Raw genomic sequence first — 14969 nt, 5'->3', positions numbered from 1 at the left:
AGTTCGTTTCCCAGAGTTAGCAGTCTTTACGTTATGTCTCCCTTTCTGATATTTCCCACACATTTCTTCTCCCTTCCCTTATATTCCCTTTCACTATTATTTATATTTCTCAAATGAATGAGAACATATAATGTTTGTCCTTCTCCAATTGACTTACTTCACTCAGCATAATACCCTCCAGTTCCATCCACGACGAAGCAAATGGTGGGTATTTGTCATTTCTAATGGCTGAGTAATATTCCATTGTATACATAAACTACATCTTCTTTATCCATTCATCTTTCGTTGGACACCGAGGCTCCTTCCACAGTTTGGCTATTGTGGCCATTGCTGCTATAAACATCGGGGTGCAGGTGTCCCGACGTTTCACTGCATCTATATCTTTGGGGTAAATCCCCAACAGTGCAATTGCTGGGTCGTAGGGCAGGTCTATTTTTAACTCTTTGAGGAACCTCCACACAGTTTTCCAGAGTGGCTGCACAATTTCACATTCCCACCAACAGTGTAAGAGGGTTCCCTTTTCTCCGCATCCTCTCCAACATTTGTCGTTTCCTGCCTTGTTAATTTACCCCATTCTCACTGGTGTGAGGTGGTATCTCATTGTGATCTTGATTTGTATTTCCCTGATGGCAAGTGATGCAGAGCATTTTCTCATATGCATGTTGGCCATGTCTATGTCTTCTTCTGTGAGATTTCTGTTCATGTCTTTTGCCCATTTCATGATTGGATTGTTTGTTTCTTTGGTGTTGAGTTTAATAAGTTCTTTATAGATCTTGGAAACTAGCCCTTTATCTGACACGTCATTTGCAAATATCTTCTCCCATTCTGTAGGTTGTCTTTTAGTTTTGTTGAGTGTATCCTTTGCTGTGCAAAAGCTTCTTATCTTGATGAAGTCCCAATAGTTCATTTTTGCTTTTGTTTCTTTTGCCTTCGTGGATGTATCTTGCAAGAAGTTACTGTGGCCGAGTTCAAAAAGGGTGTTGCCTGTGTTCTTCTCTAGGATTTTGATGGACTCTTGTCTCACATTTAGATCTTTCATCCATTTTGAGTTTATCTTTGTGTATGGTGCAAGAGAGTGATCTAGTTTCATTCTTCTGCATGTGGATGTCCAATTTTCCCAGCACCATTTATTGAAGAGACTGTCTTTCTTCCAATGGATAGTCTTTCCCCCTTTATCGAATATTAGTTGACCATAAAGTTGAGGGTCCACTTCTGGGTTCTCTATTCTGTTCCATTGATCTATGTGTCTGTTTTTGTGCCAGTACCACACTGTCTTGATGACCACAGCTTTGTAGTACAACCTGAAATCTGGCATTGTGATGCCCCCAGATATGGTTTTCTTTTGTAAAATTCCCCTGGCTATTCGGGGTCTTTTCTGATTCCACACAAATCTTAATATAATTTGTTCTAACTCTCTGAAGAAAGTCCATGGTATTTTGATAGGGATTGCATTAAACGTGTATATTGCCCTGGGTAACATTGACATTTTCACAATATTAATTCTGCCAATCCATGAGCATGGAATATTTTTCCATCTCTTTGTGTCTTCCTCAATTTCTTTCAGAAGTGTTCTATAGTTTTGAGGGTATAGATCCTTTACATCTTTGGTTAGGTTTATTCCTAGGTATCTTATGCTTTTGGGTGCAATTGTAAATGGGATTGACTCCTTGATTTCTCTTTCTTCAGTCTCATTGTTAGTGTATAGAAATGCCACTGATTTCTGGGCATTGATTTTGTATCCTGCCACGCTACTGAATTGCTATATGAGTTCTAGCAATATTGGGGTGGAGATTTTTGGGTTTTCTATGTAGAGTATCATGTCATCGGCGAAGAGGGAGAGTTTGACTTATTCTTTGCCAATTCGATTGCCTTTAATGTCCTTTGTTGTCTGATTGCTGAGGCTAGGACTTCCAGTACTATGTTGAATAGCAGTGGTGAGAGTGGACATCCCTGTCTTGTTCCTGATCTTAGGGGAAAGGCTCCCAGTGCTTCCCCATTGAGAATGATATTTGCTGTGGGCTTTTCATAGATGGCTTTTAAGATGTTGAGGAATGTTCCCTCTATCCCTACACTCTGAAGAGTTTTGATCAGAAATGGATGCTGTATTTTGTCAAATGCTTTCTCTGCATCTAATGAGAGGATCATATGGTTCTTGGTTTTTCTCTTGCTGATATGATGAATCACATTGATTGTTTTACAGGTGTTGAACCAGCCTTGTGTCCCAGGGATAAATCCTACTTGGTCATGGTGAATAATTTTCTTAATGTACTGTTGGATCCTATTGGCCAGTATCTTGTTGAGAATTTTTGCATCCATGTTCATCAGGGATATTGGTCTGTAATTCTCCTTTTTGGTGGGGTCTTTGTCTGGTTTTGGAATTAAGGTGATGCTGGCCTCATAGAACGAATTTGGAAGTACTCCATCTCTTTGTATCTTTCCAAACAGCTTTAGGAGAATAGGTATGGTTTCTTCTTTAAACGTTTGATAAAATTCCCCTGGGAAGCCATCTGGCCCTGGACTCTTGTGTCTTGGGAGGTTTTTGATGACTGCTTCAATTTCCTCCCTGGTTATTGGCCTGTTCAGGTTTTCTATTTCTTCCTGTTCCAGTTTTGGTAGTTTGTGGCTTTCCAGGAATGCGTCCATTTCTTCTAGATTGCCTAATTTATTGGAGTATAGCTGTTCATAATATGTTTTTAAAATCGTTTGTATTTCCTTGGTGTTGGTAGTGATCTCTCCTTTCTCATTCATGATTTTATTAATTTGAGTCTTCTCTCTCTTCTTTTTAATAAGGCTGGCTAATGGTTTATCTATCTTATTAATTCTTTCAAAGGACCAACTCCTGGTTCTGTTGATCTGTTCCACAGTTCTTCTGGTCTCGATTTCGTTGAGTTCTGCTCGAATCTTTATTAACTCCCTCCTTCTCCTGGCTGTAGGATCTATTTGCTGTTTTTTCTCTAGCTCCTTTATGTGTAAGGTTAGCTTTTGTATTTGAGTTCTTTCCAGTTTTTGAATGGATGTTTGTATTGCGATGTATTTCCCCCTTAGGACTGCTTTTGCTGCATCCCAAAGATTTTGAACGGTTGTATCTTCATTCTCATTAGTTTCCATGAATCTTTTTAATTCTTCCTTAATTTCCTGGTTGACCCTTTCATCTTTTAGCAGGATGGTCCTTAACCTCCACGTGTTTGAGGTCCTTCCAAACTTCTTGTTGTGATTTAGTTCTAATTTCAAGGCATTATGGTCTGAGAACATGCAGGGGACAATCCCAATCTTTTGGTATCGGTTCAGACCCGATTTGTGACCCAATATGTGGTCTATTCTGGAGAAAGTTCCATGTGCACTTGAGAAGAATGTGTATTCAGTTGAGTTTGGATGTAAAGTTCTGTAGATATCTGTGAAATCCATCTGGTCCAGTGTATCATTTAAAGCTCTCGTTTCTTTGGAGATGTTGTGCTTAGAAGACCTATCGAGGGTAGAAAGAGCTAGATTGAAGTCACCAAGTTTAAGTGTATTATTATCTAAGTATTTCTTCACTTTGGTTATTAATTGGTTTAAATATTTAGCAGCTCCCACATTCAGGGCATATATATTGAGGATTGTTAAGTCCTCTTGTTGGATAGATCCTTTAAGTATGATATAGTGTCCCTCTTCATCTCTCACTACAGTCTTCAGGGTAAATTTTAGTTTATCTGATATAAGGATGGCTACCCCTGCTTTCTTTTGAGGACCATTTGAATGGTAAATGGTTCTCCAACCTTTTATTTTCAGGTTGTAGGTGTCCTTCTGTCTAAAATGAGTCTCTTGTAGACAGCAAATAGATGGGTCCTGCCTTTTTATCCAGTCTGAAACCCTGTGCCTTTTGATGGGGTCATTAAGCCCGTTCACGTTCAGAGTTACTATTGAGAGATATGAGTTTAGTGTCATCATGATATCTATTCAGTCTTTGTTTTTGTGGAATATTCCACTGAACTCCTTCTTAAAGGGGAATTTTAAGAGTCCCCCTTAAAATTTCTTGCAGAGCTGGTTTGGAGGTCACATATTCTTTTAGTTGCTGCCTGTCTTGGAAGCTCTTTATCTCTCCTTCCATTTTGAATGAGAGCCTTGCTGGATAAAGTATTCTTGGTTGCATGTTCTTCTCATTTAGGACCCTGAATATATCCTGCCAGCCCTTTCTGGCCTGCCAGGTCTCTGTGGAGAGGTCTGCTGTTACCCTAATACTCCTCCCCATAAAAGTCAGGGATTTCTTGTCTCTTGCTGCTTTAAGGATCTTCTCTTTATCTTTGGAATTTGCAAGCTTCACTATTAAATGTCGAGGTGTTGAACGGTTTTTATTGATTTTAGGGGGGGATCTCTCTATTTCCTGGATCTGAATGCCTGTTTCCCTTCCCAGATTAGGAAAGTTTTCAGCTATGATTTGTTCAAATACATATTCTGGCCCTCTGTCCCTTTCGGCGCCCTCAGGAACACCAATTAAAGGTAAGTTTTTCTTTCTCAGGCTGTCGTTTATTTCCCTTAATCTATCTTCATGGTCTTTTAATTGTTTGTCTCTTTTTTCCTCAGTTTCTCTCTTTGCTATCAACTTGTCTTCTATGTCACTCACTCGTTCTTCCACCTCGTTAACCCTCGTCGTTGGGACTTCTAGTTTGGATTGCATCTCATTCAATTGATTTTTAATTTCTGCCTGATTAGCTCTAAATTCTGCAGTCATGAAGTCTCTTGAGTCCTTTATGCTTTTTTCTAGAGCCACCAGTAGCTGTATAATAATGCTTCTGAATTGGCTTTCTGACATTGAATTGTAATCCAGATTGTGTAACTCTGTGGGAGAGAGGACTGTTTCTGATTCTTTCTTTTGAGGTGAGGTTTTCCTTCTAGTCATTTTGCTCAGTGCAGAGTGGCCAAAAACAAGTTGTATTGGGAAAAGGAGAAAAAGAGAGGAGAGAAAGAAGGAAAGAAAAGAGAAAGAGAAAAAAAGGAAGAAAAAAACGAAAAAAATAAGAAAAAGAAAGAAAAAGAAAGAAAGGAGAAAAAAGGGGGGTGGGGGAAGGAAACAAATCGAAAAGCAAAACAAAACAAACAACAACAACAACAACAACAACAACAACAACAAAAAAGAACCACGGGGGAGTATCTTCTGATTCTGTGTACTTTAAGTCCCTTGACTTCCCCTGGAACTTGTCCGTCTAGCTGGTCTTCTGGGGGAGGGGCCTGTTGTGCTGATTTTCAGGTGTTAGCACTTGGGGGAGCTGCTGTGCCCCTGCCTGGTGCAGGGCTCAGTGGGGGTTGTTTACCCCGTGAGGCCCCAGAAGCAACAGCCCTAGTGGCGGGGCCAGCTCTGCAGCCCTGGAGTCAGCCCCCGCAGTAGCTCCAGAGCTCTCCGTCTGCAGGGCCTGGAGGCTCCGGGGCGGGGCCGCTGATCTGCTCAGCTCGGGGCAGGAGCGTCCTCGCTGTCCTGGGCCCTCCCGGCCTCTGCCTGTCCCGGGGGGAGGCCGGATCCTGGGCTGTGTCCCGGCGCCCTGGGCTCCGGTCTGCGCTGTTGGATTCGCGCTCCCGCCCCGCAGCCCCCTCCGCGGAGCCGCTGCCCGAGCCCCTCCGAGCTGCTCCGGGTCCCGCCGTGGCGCTGCAGCCCTTAGGGAGCTCGGCGCACTCTCCCGGGCCGCAGGTGTCTGTTAGTGTCCCCGGGAGCCCGAGGGCATCCCCGCCCTCCTGGGTCCTGCTCCACCTCCCCACGAGCCCCTTTCTGCCCGGGAAGGTCGGTGCAGCTCCTGCTCCTCCGGGACGGGGCTCTCCTGTCCTGGGGACACTCGCCCCGGCCTCAGCCCGGCTCCTCGCGGGCCCCTCCCCCTTGGAGGCCTTTTGTTTCTTTATTTCTTTTCCCCGTCTTCCTACCTTGATAGAAGCGCAAACTCTTCTCACTGTAGCATTCCAGGTGTTCCCTCTAATTCTCAGGCCGAATTCATAGATTTTCAGGATAATTTGAAGGTTTTCTAGGTAATTTTGTGGAGACAGGTGATTTGGGGACCCTACTCTTCCGCCATCTTGCCCCTCCTCCTTGAAATTGTTTCTAATAAAAAGTAAAAAAAAATGTGGGAAAAGATAAAAGAACTTAAATTCTGGAAATAACTCCATGTTGTGATAGAAGGAAAACGAATTCTAAACAAAATTTTGAATTGAACATTAAATTTGATGTGAATTTGGAGAGACTCTGGTTACTATTGCTATTTTTCAGAATAGAGGAGGATATTTTTGTTCTTGATAGATTAATGCTAGTACTTGAAAAAAAAACATCTCAAAGACTCAAAATAGCCTATTGCTTTGATCTTTTAAATCATGGTGTTATTCAGAAGAAGCTGGAAAGCAAATGAAATTTTATTCGATCACACACATGGTACATTTAATTATAGGCATTATTTAGGGGATACATGAAAGCATTCTGTTGGTATCTTTTGTTTCTTCCATGATAAGAACAAGGGAATTGTTTTCTGTATGGGGGAGTGGATATAGTTTTCCAGAGGATAATGCAATTTAGAGGCTCTGTGTGTTTTAAGTGTTTCTCAGGGTTGATTAAAGCCTTGCATTTGGATTGGAAAGCTAATACTCATCTGCGTAATGAATATCCTTTCATTTCATGAAAGAGAGACTTTTTCTTAAGTAGAAGTTACAGTCATGACAGGATCACACAAAGGCAGGTGGCAGCGTGCCTACGACTGGCAAAAAGTTAACAGGAAAAGTCTTGGCATTTAGAGTTTGAGGGACATTTCCAGACTTACTGAAAATTAGATTTTCTTGTGCTTTAATCTATCAAATTAAATATTCCTTTTAGAAATGTGCATATATTAATCTCCATTTTATCCCAGTTACCTAGAGCAGCATCAATAAATAACGGAAAAAATAAATGAAAAGTGAATAAATGAATAACAAAGTATGATTGAAATGAATGATCATCTCCTTTCAGTGATAATCAGTTTTACCCTTTCTTCTTGTATTTTCAACTTTCTAGAGCAAAAGTCAACAAACTACCACTGGTGGCCAAATTTGGGTAAGTAAAGTTTTATTGGAACACAATCATGCCCACTTGTTTATGTATTATCTTTGGATGCTTTCATGCTGTGATAGCAGAGTACTTACATACAGATTGCATGATCCACAATGTTTGCTATCTGATTCTTTTTTTTTTTTTAAGATTTTATTTATTTATTCATAGACACAGAGATAGAGAGAGAGGCAGAGACACAGGCAGAGGGAGAAGCAGGCTCCATGCAGGGAGCCTGATGTGGGACTCGATCCTTGGTCTCCAGGATCACATCCCAGGCTGGAGGCAGCACCAAACCGCTGCGCCACTGGGGCTGCCCCTGCTATCTAATTCTTTACAAATAAATGTTTGCTGCCCCTGTTCTAGAGAATTATCAAGAGCTTAGAGTTTAAATGATGGTAAAGCCCAAGAGAGAACCTGATGGGGTTTGCTTCCAGGGTATGATTCAGAACAATGATTTCAGCTTCTTGGAGCCCCTTGAAGAGAACTCATAAGTAATAGTCTTTCTGCGTGTTCTTCATACTCTGCATTAGAAAAATAGAATCCTCTCTGACTTCAAAATAAAGAATCTGAAATAGTTAACTGTTTACAAAAGTGTCAGAAGTTTGAAGAGACAAAACCCAAGAAGGTCACAAGTTAATAACTACAGAGAACTAATAAGACTATCTTTAATTCTGAAGAAGAAAAAGAAAAGATAAACAGTATTATTAGAGTCTATCATTGCTGCACTACTGATGTGGATGCTCTTGGAATCTAGCTGCCTAAGAAGGAGTGCAGGATCACACACATTCTAGCCAACACAGTTGCTCCCACTGCTGGAGGTGCCACCAAAAGATGAGACATACATGCTTTCTCTTCCCTCCACTTTTCAGACTCCCATTAGTGCCTCCTCATAGTGTAAATACAAAGAAGCCAGGTGGCAAGGGTTTCTGGCAGATGTAGTCGATAGGCTGCTAGCCTCAGGAGTAGAGACGCTGAATAGGAATGATGACCATGAGGCTGAGGGACGAAAGATACTATCTTCTAGAGGCTCATGACATCTGACCAGTTGGTCATCAAGTTAATATTTCCATAAGAAGACCTTCACAGGTAGTGGTGGTAGTGATGGTGAGTAGCGCTGAAATAAAAAAATAAAATAATAAAATAAAATAAATAAAATAAAATAAAATAAAAAACCTACAATGAGAGGAAGATGTGTACATAAAGTCAAAGAATTAAGAGTATGGTAAGTTAAGAGGACTTGAAATACTTTGCTTGAGAATGTGATGGAAAGAGAGGAGCACTACTCATGGAAGCTGGAGAGATAATATTGAGTGGGGCCAATCATGAAGAACCCTATGCCTATGCCTAATGTAAAAAGTGGCAATATAAATAAGACATAAGCTTCATTATGAGATTTTACCATGTTTTATTGTTTGCGGCATGATATTCTTCATTGGAAGAGTCAGATTCTAGCTACCTAGGCCAAACATCTATAAAAGGGGCCAGGAAGAAATTTCCATTTTTATGATAATTCAGATTGATTAGTCGTGGCTGCCCAAAGATCTGAGTTGTGAAGGTTTCTGAGCAATCTCAAGATTCATTGGAAAGAGTGTCATGATTAATTTATGATGTCTGCCGCCAGTACAGGAATAGCACAGTATGGCATGTGTTTGTTGCCATTATTTTTAATAATACATATATTTGGGGATAGTTTTTAATTTAGGAGTTTCCAAAAACAGCAAACAAGTTGTTGAGAATGAGTGCTGCATTTAGGTAGGTCCTCATTATACAGTTTTTTAGAAAAAAAATAACGTGTCCACAGTAGACCTTTTGTCTCTAGTTGTTATTAATTAAAAAAGAAAAATGGTGCTAACACGAATAAGTGTAGCTAAGGGAGTAGTTTTTGGCTGGTCCTACTCAGGCATACTTCAGTAGGTTACATGTTGCCTTGGTCCCATAGCATCCTGCCTGGGCTACATATGTTACTTTAGGACACTTCTCAAAAACTATTTGTGTATTATTAGTCTCTTCAACAAATGTTGGGAAAACTGGACAGCTACACACAGAAGAATGAAACTGGACCACTTCCTACACCATACACAAAAATAAACTCAAAATGGATTAAAGACCTAAGTATGAGACCTAAAACCATAAAAATCCTAGAGGAGAGCACAGGCAGTAATTTCTCTGTCATTAGTCATAGCAACATCTTTCTAGATATGTCTTCTGAGGCAAGGGAAATAAAAGCAAAAAACAAAACAAAACAAAACAAAACAAAAAAACTATTGGGACCACAGCAAAATAAAAAGCTTCTGGATAGCAAAAGAAACAATCAATAAAACCAAAAAAGACAACCTACTGAATGAGAAGATATTTGCAAATGACATATCTGATAAAGGGTTAGTATACAAAATACATAAAGATCTTATACAACTCAACACCAAAAAAACAAGTAATACAATTAAAAATGGGCAGATGACATGAACAAATATTTCTCCAAAGAAGACTTACAGATGGCCACAAGACACATGTGAAGATGTTCAACAGCACTCATCATCAGGGAAACACAAATCAAAACCACAGTGAGATATGACCTCACACCTGGAAAGTGGCTAAAATAAAACATGCAAGAAACAGTAGGTGTTGTTGAAAATGCAGTGAAAAATGAACCCATGTGCTGTTGGTGGGAGTGTAAACTGGTGCAGCCATTGTGAAAGACAGTATAGAGGGTCCTCAGAAAGTTAGAAATAGAACTATCCTATGATCCAGCAATCACACTACTAGTTACACAAAAAATACAAAACACTAATTCAAAGCAATACACAAACTCCTACATTTGTAGCAGCATTATCTACAACAGCCAAATTACGGAAGCAGCCCAAGTGTCCATTGACAGATGAACAGAGAAAGAAGATGTGGTATATTACTCAGCCATAAAAAGAATGAAATTTTGCCATTTGCAACAATATAGATGGATCTAGATAGTACAGTGCTAAGTGAAATATGTTGGAGAAAGACAAATACCATATGATCTCACTCATGTGTTGAATTTAAGAAACCAAACAAATGAACAAAAGGGGAAAAAAGAAAGAGAGAGAGACAAACCAAGAGACAGACTTTTAACTATGGAGAATAAACAGATGGTCAGTAGAGTGGAAGTAGGTGGAGGGATGGGAGAAATAAGTGACGGGGATCAAGGAGGGCACTTGTTATGATGAGCACTGGGCAATGTATGGAAGTGTTAAGTCACTATATTATATACCTGAAACTAATATCACACTGTATGTTAACTACACTGGAATTAAAATAAAAAATATAATAAATATAAAAATATATATAATAAATATATATATTTATATATAAATATATATAATATAAATAATATAAAAGCTTTATGTATAATATATATAAAATATAATAAATATATATTTATTATATATATATATATATATGAAATCATGACTCAAGAGCAAGAGGATTGGACTGAGAATTGGGAGTTATGGGTTGTGTTTGGTCTACCTGTTGATTTAACCTCTAAGTTACTCAACCTCTTGTTCTCAGGAATTCTTCTCTACCTCTTGTAAAATAAAAATCTTTGTGTATTAATTACACATTAATTTCCATCCCTAGGATCACATGAGAAATTCTAAACATACTTTTTGTTTTTTACATAGTAACTTAATTTCTAAATTGTTTCAACTTCATATTGGGAAAGCAAATTCAATCAAGTAAGAACATTACCTCAGCTTTCCTCAGGGGTGGATTTTAAATATTTTTTAAAATTTTTTATTTTATTATTTATGAAAGAGAGAGACAGCACACAGAGGGAGAGGGAGAAGGATAAGCAGACTCTCCCACTGAGCAGGGACCCCAATATGGAGCTCAATCCCAGGACCCTGAGATCATACCCTGAGCCAAAGGCAGACACTTAACCAACTGAACCACCCAAGCACCCCAAGGGTGGATTTTAGAATAACAGAGACCATGCAGGGTCTTATGGAATCTGATCTCTTATATTTAATGAGCTCTCCATTGCATTTGTCTTTATCTATATACCCTCTTTCTGTCTGGGGTGTACACAGTGAATTGACTGATTTTGTGCCATACCATGCCATTGAGAATTTCTAGGCAGCTCTCAAGGGCTTTTGCTCTTCTGGTTTCTTCATACTACCCTGGAGCCTGGGCTGTTAAGCAAAGCACACATCCTCCCAGCTCTGCTTCCATAAACCTATCTTGGTCTTTGATCTATTTCACAGAAGTGGTCAAATAGATGCAGAAACTCATAGATCCACTGGCCTCTGCGCGCTCATTTGTGTCCTCCAATTCTTCCCCATCCATAGAAGTTGGGGCACAGTTACTATTTTGGGGGTGGGGAGAGGGTAGGTATAAGGATGAGGAAAATCTTGAGTTAAACATTATTCTCTATTTGCTTCTGAAGCTACTCCAAAATAGCCTTTCATTGTTGACCCTTTATGTGTTAATGCGGGATTGATGCAAAAAGCTGTAGGTCTGAGGTATGTGTATTTTTTCAGATCATCCCTGAGGATCAGTTCTTTAGGAAACGGGCAATCACTCCCTTTTTCCTTTCCTCAAAAAAAGGAAATAAATGGATGACTTAGGCAGGATCCACATTCTGTACATGAGGAAGCAAGTAAACCAATGTGACCCAAAATTCACATAACTGGTTCATGGCAGAGCCAGTCAAGAACCAAAGCTTTTGGTTATGAGGTCAGGGTACTTACCTCCAGACCTGTGCTTGTCCAAATGCAGTGAGCAGGAAAGGAATGGGGACTAATGACTTGACCTCATGTGTCACAAAAGAAGATCTACAAATAGCCAGAGGTAAGTAACAATTAGCCATCAGGTTAATTAACTTTATTATTCTGCAGAGAAATGCAAATAAAACCACCGTGTCATGCTACTCCATGCTCACTAGTATGGCAAAAATAAAAAAGACCGAGAGGCCTGGGTGGCTCAGTCCATTAAGCATCTGCCTTTGGCTCAGATCATGATCCCAGGGTCCTGGGTTTGAGCCCTGATTTGGGCTCCCTGCTCAGCGGGGAGCTGCTTCTTCCTCTCCTTCTTCCCCTCCCCCTACTCATGTTCTCTCTCTCTCTCTCTACCATAAATAAATAAAATCTTTAATAAATAAAAAGTATTGTAAGTACCAACTGTTGTCAAGGATGTGGAGCAACTGGAACTCTCATGCATCGCTGGTAAGAATATAAAAACTCTTTGGCAGTATCATGCAAATTTAAATACATATGCACTATATGATCCACCAATTCTACTCCTAGATATTTATAAAAGAAAAATAAAACACATGCCCCCAGAAAAAGTAATATAAGAATGTTTATTACATCCTTATTCATGACAGCCCCAAACTTGAAACAATCCTTCTGTCCAAGAACAGGACAATGGATAAAAATTTTTGTGCTCATACTCCAGAGTACTATTCAGAGGAACAAACTACTGATGCCTAGAACAACATTGCTGAATCTCAAAAATAGGCTGTGCAAAGCATGCCACATTTGAACAATTTACACACATTTAAACAAATACATCATGTATAATTCCATTTATGTGAATTCCTCAAGCAGGAAAACAACCTATGGTGGTAGAAGTCAGAAAGAGATTATCTCTGGGCAGAGGCAGAGAACTACGAAGGAATAGGAGGGAATTTTCTCAGGTGATGAAAATGTTCTGTGTCTTATTTTTGGTGGTGATGGCCGGGTGTGTTCAATTGAGTCAAGGGAGGAAGCTTCTCCCCACACTCAATATTTAGGGTGTTTACATTTCATTTTGTGCAAACTACACATACTATAGTAAAATATATCAGAAATCAAGTACTATAATAGTGCTGTTAAGAAAAGCAAGGTCTTGAAGGAAACCAAGAGGGACTTACAAATGTGGCTTCTTTAACTTAGCCAGTTAGTGATTCTCACCAGGTAAGTCTGGGCAGAAACGAGGACTCTGCCTATTAATTCGCTCCCACAAGATGGCTCCGACACAGGTGCTCAGAGGACCACACTTAGAAAAAATACTACTGACTCACTTTGCTGCCAAGATATATTTTTAATACTGTTTTTTAATGAGCTTCTCTTTGATTGATCGTTTTCCACTTCCATAATATTGGGTAACTCTCTGCCTTTCAGTATCGATACTGGTTTAAAAAATCCTGTCCTGTCTGAATACCTGGATTGGTTCTTCTCTCTGGTAAATTAGGTTTGATTAAGTGAACTCTCCTAAAATATTTAAATCTCATAATTAAAACACTGGGTGGGAATTCGAGGTCCCTTTGGGGTAGGTATTTGCTTTGGGCCAGGAACCTATGTCCTTGTCCTGTACATGTTGTTTTCCTCATACTCTTTCTTTCAGCTGAAAAGCAAAACTGAGAAAACATTCTCAGGCACAATGCCTGCCAAAAAATGTTTCCCATAATAGATGTTTGATAAATGGAGTTGGCTTGAATCGGAATGGATAGTTCAGGAAAAAGGAATAAAGGAGCGTTTGGAGAGAGCATGAGCTTAAAAAGATTTCAAACAAATGAAGGCACTTGAGACTTTCCTTCTATACCATGTATTATGTCTGGCACACATTAGCTACTTTGTTTTCTCATAAAATCCCTATATTTATAAAGTAGATACATATTATCCCCATTTTATAGATAAGGACAGAGGCTTGAAATGGTTTAGTGGCTAAGATCTAACAATTATTCAAACAATATTGCATTAGTCAGATTTTTCAAGTTCGTGAGGCAAAAGTGAACAACCAAAACTGTTTCCAAAGCTCATAGCAGCAAACATTTATTTGTGCTGGGTCAGCCTTGGTTCTCTGTTATTGTCTTCAATTTGAGAATGAAGGCTGAGAGAAGATTTAAACAGATCACGGAAGAGGTCACAAGTCAACCACCCAGAGGTTGTTACATATCTGCTAAGACATCACATCTGTTCTCTTCCCATCGGCAGTGGTTGACAACTCCTGATCCCCGGAGCGAACACTCAGTGTTACAGACTGAACATCCGTGTCCTTCCAAAATTCATGTGTTGAAATCTAGTGTGATGGTATTAGGAGTTGGCACCTTTGGAAAGTAATTAGGTCATGAGGGTGGGATCCTTATGAATGGGATTAGTGCCCTATAAAAGAGACCCCAGAGAGCAACTTATTCCTCTTTATCTGCCATGTAAGGGCACAAGGAGAAAACAGCGGTCTGCAACCCGGAAGAGGCTCTTCACCACACCTTGACCATGCTGGCATCCTGATCGCATACTCCTAGCTCTCAGAGGTAGGAGAAATCAATTTTTGTTGTTTAGAAGCCACCCAGTCTATGATATTCTATTATAACAACCTAAATTGACTAAGGTACCTAGGCAAAATAAAATACAATATACCAACAATGGTAATTGACAAAGCCACAATTCAAATTCCAGTTTGCCAAGTCTCGAGGTCCTTCTCCTTCCACCAAGATCATTCATTCCCTTACTCATTCACTAATTCTTCAATTCAATTTTTTTTGGGGGGAGGGAATTAGTAGCACATAGTAGCTGAAAAGAGCTGATTTAGATCCAGAAAAAAAAGAAAACTGATTCTGAACCCCATCTCTTTTACTTATTAGCAGTGGAATAACTAGAATTATATCCCACCTCAAAATGGAGGTGATACTTTAAACATTTATCCTGAAAATAATGACATAAGTACCAATTGCTCTTGCGCAGGTGTGAGTACTTACATTCAAAGCCTGGCCCACATGGATCCCTGGAAGTTTTTTTGTTACCTTTCTGATACTTTCTCTGGTTTCCAGGGATCTCAAATTTAAGGATCCTGTAGATTAAGAATATGTCTGCTAAATAATTTTGGACACAGATTTTATTTTGACATCGAAATACTTTAAAACAACTACTATCTATTAGAACTATCATTTCATAGCAAAACCAAAAAAGGATAAAAGATACATTTA

The 14969-nt window shown here is 39.5% G+C and overlaps 1 long non-coding RNA gene across 1 annotated transcript in view; it reads left to right on the top strand.

The window, feature by feature from the left end:
- LOC144282885 (uncharacterized) overlaps positions 1–14377 on the top strand; it is a 54437-nt gene extending 40060 nt beyond the window's left edge. Inside the window, exons 3-4 of the long non-coding RNA XR_013351297.1 lie at positions 6998–7036; positions 14201–14377. This is a non-coding gene — a long non-coding RNA (uncharacterized LOC144282885). The remainder of the gene's footprint in view (positions 1–6997; positions 7037–14200) is intronic.
- Positions 14378–14969: the final 592 nt, after the last annotated feature.

The sequence above is a fragment of the Canis aureus genome, chromosome 14 (genome assembly GCF_053574225.1).
Source record: "Canis aureus isolate CA01 chromosome 14, VMU_Caureus_v.1.0, whole genome shotgun sequence".
Classification (NCBI taxonomy): Eukaryota; Metazoa; Chordata; class Mammalia; order Carnivora; family Canidae; genus Canis; species Canis aureus.
The sequence above is the reverse complement of the archived record's forward strand: the minus strand, read 5'-3'. Positions and strand labels throughout refer to the sequence as shown.